We start from the raw sequence: 5,890 nt of genomic DNA on the forward strand, positions 1-5,890 counted from the left end.
AAAACCAAGACAACAGCATTGCAGGATATATGATCCCACTGTGAACCTCAAAATTGTGAACTGTAAAATGTTATTTGTTGTTTGGTTTGGTTGAGCCCTAACACATACCTTTAATCCAAGAGCTTTCTGTACACAGGATTTAATAAAGTTAACCCTAGGTGAAGAGGTGGAGCAAGAAACCAGCTGACAAGGGTTAAAGAGTAGGAGGGACTTTGAGCTGAGGGATATTTAAGACAGCGTATAGAAAGAAGAAAGAGCTTTTAGCTCAAGCTCTCCTGTTAGCTTAGGTTTCAGATACTCAGCTCCCTGGCTTTTGGGGCTTTGAACTAGCAAGCCTTCGGCCTTGGGTTTTTTGGCTTTTTCCTCCTGTGCTGTCAGTTAATACTAGTGAGCCTTTTGGGTTTTTTTTTTTTCCATCTGGACCTGAGCTGAGAAGGAAAGTCAGCTGGGTGCTTTCTCTGCCCTCTGAGCTAGCAGGTTTTCACCCCAGCATCCGGCTCCTGAGTCTTTATTGGTAAAATAGTACGGTTGGGATTTCCATCATTGTTTATAACAACACAACACAAGTATTAAACAAGAAAGCAAAAGAAAACACGTGAATATGGGAATTGAAAACATGAAGCTTTTCAGGGGTGGTGATGTACACTTTTAATCTTAGCACTTGAGTGACTGTAGCAGGCAGATATTTATGTGGGTTTAAAGCCAGTCTAGTCTACATAGTGAGTTCCAGGTCAACCAGGGCTACATAGTGAGACCATTTTGACTTAAAAAATTAAGTCAAAATAAACTAGAACTACGAAGTGGGATAAAATGTTAGTGTTAAGATATTCTACTCAGGCCTTACAGTATGACATTCAGTAGGAGATGAATTCCTCTTGACCACTGTCGAAGGGAAATATTTACTGAGACAGTTTATAGTGTGTGACAGTAATGACTAACATAATGTTCTCCAAATGTAGAACAAGAGGATAGCCCCTTATTCAAATAAATACATCATGGCCAATTTCTAATTACCCAAGAGCAACAGCAAAGACAAAGTTAACAGATTCCTATGCAGAAACCAGATTCATACGTATGTGACACAAAAGTAGGAAGGACACTGTTTAGGAGGAAGAAGGGGACCCTTAGTAGAGGGAGAAAGATACGAGAGTGAAAGTGTCAACATCATGGCCTCATCACTGTATGCAATGACTATGCATTAGTAATGGAGTCGCTATTTTCACTGATGCAACTCAACATTTGACAAGAAGCAACTTAATGGGGGAAGAATTTATTTTGGCTCCCAGTTTGAGAGGATACAGTCCACCAGGTGGGTAGGGCATTTCAGCAGGAGCACATAAAACAGTTGGTCACACTGCATCTGCCAACAGGAAACACAGAGCAAACAGGAAGTACAGTTGGGCTCTAAAACAGTAAGTCCCATTCACCCCAGTGACCCACTTCCCCCAGCAAAATGTCACCTCCTGAATATTCTACAACCTCCCCAAATGGTACCACCAACTAGAGATCAAATGTTCAAACGTGATCGTGTGAAGGACTGTGATGGTTAATCCTGGTTGTCAACACAACCACATCTGGAATGAACTAAAACTCCAGCAGCTGGGCATGCCTGAGAAGGATTTTCTTGATTGGATCATTTGAGGTCAGAAGACCCACCTTAAATCTGGACCACACCTTCTGGTGTCAACCCACAAAAAAAGTTATGGAAGAAGGAAGCTTTTCTTTTTAAGCATTTTTTTTTAATTTTACATATATGAGTGCTCTCTGTAGGTCACTTGCATGCCAGGAGAGGGCATCATATCCCAATGTAGATAGTCGTGAGCCACCATGTGTTTGCTGGGAATTGAACTCAGAACCTTCCAGAAGAGCAGACGGTGCTCTTAACCACTGAGCCATCTCTCCAGCCCAAGAAGGAAGCTTTTGCTATTTGCCTGCTTTCGTTGGCAAGTTAATCTCTCCTGCTACCGAGGATTCTCTTGCTGATGTTAGAATTATTTGGGATTCCAATGTACACTGAAGACCAGCTGAGATATCCAGCCCCATAGACTGAAGAACTACCAGATTCTGGGCATGTCAGGAGACAGCCATTGCTGCACTAGTCAGACCTCAGCCTGTAAGCTACTCCAATAAACTTCCTTTACACATTTGTATATATGTATGTATGTTTGTATGTATGTGTCCATTCTACCAGTTCTGTTCCTCTAAAGAACCCTGACTAATACAAGGACATCATAAATTTGAATCACAGCAAGTAATAAAAAGGAAAGAAAAATAAAGTTAGCAAACTGTCTGCTTTCAATGACTCTTTCCCATTGTCCCAGCTGCTTTATCTTGGTTTTCATAATGACCTCTTACTTCTGTCCCACAGTTCATGAGGGACCATGATGCCAATTTGTATCTATCCATTCAATCAAACAGTCACTGAACAAATGTTTTGTGACCAGCTACTATGACACAGTATGTGTCTCAACACTTAAAACAGGGTAGAAACATTTCTTGTTGCCCTAATGGCAGTTACATCACCCCTGTTTTGCTTGTAGACAGCATATTCAGAAACCATCAGACACTCTCAAAACTGATAAAGCTAGTCCCCCATCCCCTATCCATCTCTAGACAGCCCGAATTTCTTTTTATGATATCAGCACCATCTATTGACCATTCATTGCTGTGGCCCTGAAGTACTCCAAAACAAAAGAACAAAAACGACACTCCTGTAAGGAAAAGGTCTAAGAGGAATTTCTTAGTATTGATCAATGGTCGGGAATATAGCTGATGACGCATTCCAAAATACCATTTGTAAATAATGCAATGCACTTGAAAACGAAGTGGACTTCTCAGTAACAGATATAAAGCAGGCAGGCATGGACAAGCAACCTGTTCAATATAATAACAAGTGCTCTAAAATGCCCACTGATATAAGGTTTAAATGGGTGTGAAATGAGGGGAAATAGCCACATTCACACTTGTCCCTCTCTGGGTCCTGAGCACTGCTCAGAATTTTTCTCAGGAGATCATTAGATGGTTATAGCTCCATGTTTTGAACAGTGGGCAAACTCCCTTAGGTTGACCTACTAAATTATTGAATAGGCCTGGACAAACAACGACACTACTAAATATTTTATCAGTATCAAGAAAAGAATTTTGAATGTGTAGCTTTTTTTTCTTTAAAACAATGGATGGATTCTGCAGACTTCAAAACAAAACCAAAATTTAGAAAATAGTATAAGTCTTTGCGAATTTAATATATGAGAATTAACTTCATTTTTGCTAGATTTGGCTGTCTACCTCATCCTGTACAAAATCATGTAAATGCCCTGCCATGCATGGTTTTGAGCTAGTGGTCATTTGAAACTTGTTACACAGAGGTGATGTCCACAGGTTGAGAAACTTAAGACCTAGTTTTATTTTTCAGTGCCAGGTGAAGTTTACAAATGGTGAAAGCTATTAATCTTAGAGATGATGGAAAGGTATTGAGAAAGAAAAAGAGTTCCCCATGTCCCCACAGCTTCAAAGAATCCTATTCATATAACTACATTCATCTAAGAAAACAACCCTGCTAATGATATCCTCACATATTATGTGTAATTACATTATTACATATGATAAACTAACTTCTCAGTTGCCTGTTTTATGGGAAGGGAATTCAAGCCTTGGGAGAATTATGCAAAAGTAGATAAACCAGAAAGGGACTCCAGGGTGTTCTGTTTGGCTGGGATTGTATCTTCTTTGTAACTTGAGGTAAATTTTCCTCTTACTGTAATTGATTCAGTCAACTGTGAGTGGCTGCAAAGCAGGAATGTATCTTTTTCTTCTTTCCCTGATTCCCATGCCTGCCTTGATTTCCTTCCCATCACTCTGAACACCTCCGTCTTCATGTACCATTCCATCTACTTGACACCCTCGTTGACCGGTCACATGATGCTGCTCATCCTGTGTCCCCTTCCAGCTGTACTCAGATGAGTTGTCGTCACTCCAGCAATTTCTGATATCAACCCTTCTCCTGAATGACAAGCCTACGCAGCTAACTGCCTACTGGGTGTTCCCAAATGGATGTGTGTAAGCGCCTTAGGTTCAGGATATCTAAAGCTGAGCTCTTTCTCTGCCCCTGAAGCAGAACTTATCCAGTGCTGACGCGCACTCCGGCTGGGATACAGTGCTGTATGGACATGGACTATCGACAGAACACTCTGAGAGTGATGGGGAAGCTTTGTGGGAAATTCCAGTAGACATCTTTGGTTAGTCGCCTCTGAGGACCAGAAGATTATACAGCCACAGATAAATCCTCTCAGGGCTGAGCAATTAGCATAGGACATAATCTGTGACCCTCTCCTCCCCCAAGTTAGAAATTTTTTTGACCGGAGCCTGAAGACAAGAGCTGGTTTTAAGACAGATGACTTTTTACATTGTTTCCATGGTGTGATCCTGGAGACCCAAGCCACTCCCATTTGACCTTCCTTATCTGCTGCTGTTGTTGAAGCCTGGTGTTCCTGGCACCATCTATTCCTTTAATCTGGGGTTGCATTTCTTGTAAAAAGAGAGGCATAGGGGGAAAAATATGCTGAGTTACCATTGTCCTTTTTTATTCCTTGGAGTGACCAACAGAACTCAAGAGATTTTCCAAACAAAAAGCAGCTGGGTGAAGAGGTTGAGAGCAGCAGGTACCTGCAGATTCAGAAGGTAGCTGACTGGATTCAGATTCTTCATGGCCTTGGCAGGTCTGCGGGGCTCTTTTGAATCCACACAAGAACAGGATGTGAATCTGGATGTGGAAAGGAGTCAAGAAAAGGAACAGAGCACCACGACCCCGCCCACACCCCACATACCCATCAGTCCCAGCTTGTCTGGCAGTACTCTTCCAGAACTGGATGAGCTGGAGCCTTTTGAAGAAAGAAGAAAGTTGCAAGGGGCCAGGGCAGAAGTAAAGCCTGGGGCATGAACCAACCCACCAAAGTGTTTCCCTGGCTTGCGATGCAGAGAAACTATGTAATTATGAAGCTGTAACTCACCTAAGTTGGCTTGAAGAAATTAGACCCAGCAGCCCAACTGCCAGGAGCAATGAGATAAGCTGGATTTGTTGGAGCAAACAAATGTGTGTGGTGGGAAGCAACTTCGAGGCTTGTGTGTCCGATGAGAAGATGCTGCCGAGCTACAAGCTAATTAGGGCAGCAGGAGAGAAACCGGAATGGCTCTGCCAAGCTGTGACAAGCAGGGTCTGAAGGAGTGTCTGCGAATGTTCTGGAAAGGCTGATTACTGAGCAGGCCCTTCTCCTTAGTCAGTCAAGCCCACTCCTTTGGGATGAACGGTATGTTTCAAGTTTCTCTCCGTGTTCCGCCAAGTGTCTGATGATCAGCTAGCACAGAAAAAAGTGGGTAGGCATGCATTGCTCCATTCAGATAGCTATTACAAAACCACAAACGGAGCAGCCCAGAACTGACAGATCTGTACTCCTCATGTCTCTGGATGTTGGGAAGGTCGGCCTACGGTGAATCCAGGTCTATCATTGGTCCATAACCCTGAAAGCTGGCTGTTTTTTGTGTCCCTACATGGTGGAAAGGGTCAGCTAGCTCCCTGGGATCTCTCTTCTATGACAGCTTTGCACTCACAATCTAATCACCTCCAAAAGGCCTACCTCCTAATCCCACCTCCTGGAGGTTAGGGTTTCAACAAATGAATTGTTGAAATCACGTTCAGAATTTAGTGGTTGCTAACTACAACGTAGCTGTGTTTGGAAACTTAACTTTTTAAAAATAGAACGGGCTCAGGAAAAAGTGATGTAGCTTCCTACTTCTGCTTCCTCTTTGGTCTTCATCCTTCCGGCCCATGGCTCTGCCAACTTGTAAGCCTCTCCCTTGCCATGGTGAGATGAGCCTGTGCCAAGGACCTCTGACA

The 5,890-nt window shown here is 42.8% G+C and overlaps 1 long non-coding RNA gene across 1 annotated transcript; it reads right to left on the reverse strand.

Annotated features, from left to right (window-relative positions):
• Window positions 1–1,259: 1,259 nt before the first annotated feature.
• Window positions 1,260–5,337, reverse strand: LOC132652812 (uncharacterized). Its single transcript, XR_009590368.1, has 3 exons — window positions 5,007–5,337; window positions 4,663–4,759; window positions 1,260–1,360 (listed from the first exon to the last, which is right to left on the reverse strand). It is a non-coding gene; the product is annotated as an uncharacterized LOC132652812 (long non-coding RNA).
• Between the last annotated feature and the right edge of the window lie 553 nt (window positions 5,338–5,890).

Source organism: Meriones unguiculatus, chromosome 3 (assembly GCF_030254825.1).
Source record: "Meriones unguiculatus strain TT.TT164.6M chromosome 3, Bangor_MerUng_6.1, whole genome shotgun sequence".
NCBI classification, from domain to species: domain Eukaryota; kingdom Metazoa; phylum Chordata; class Mammalia; order Rodentia; family Muridae; genus Meriones; species Meriones unguiculatus.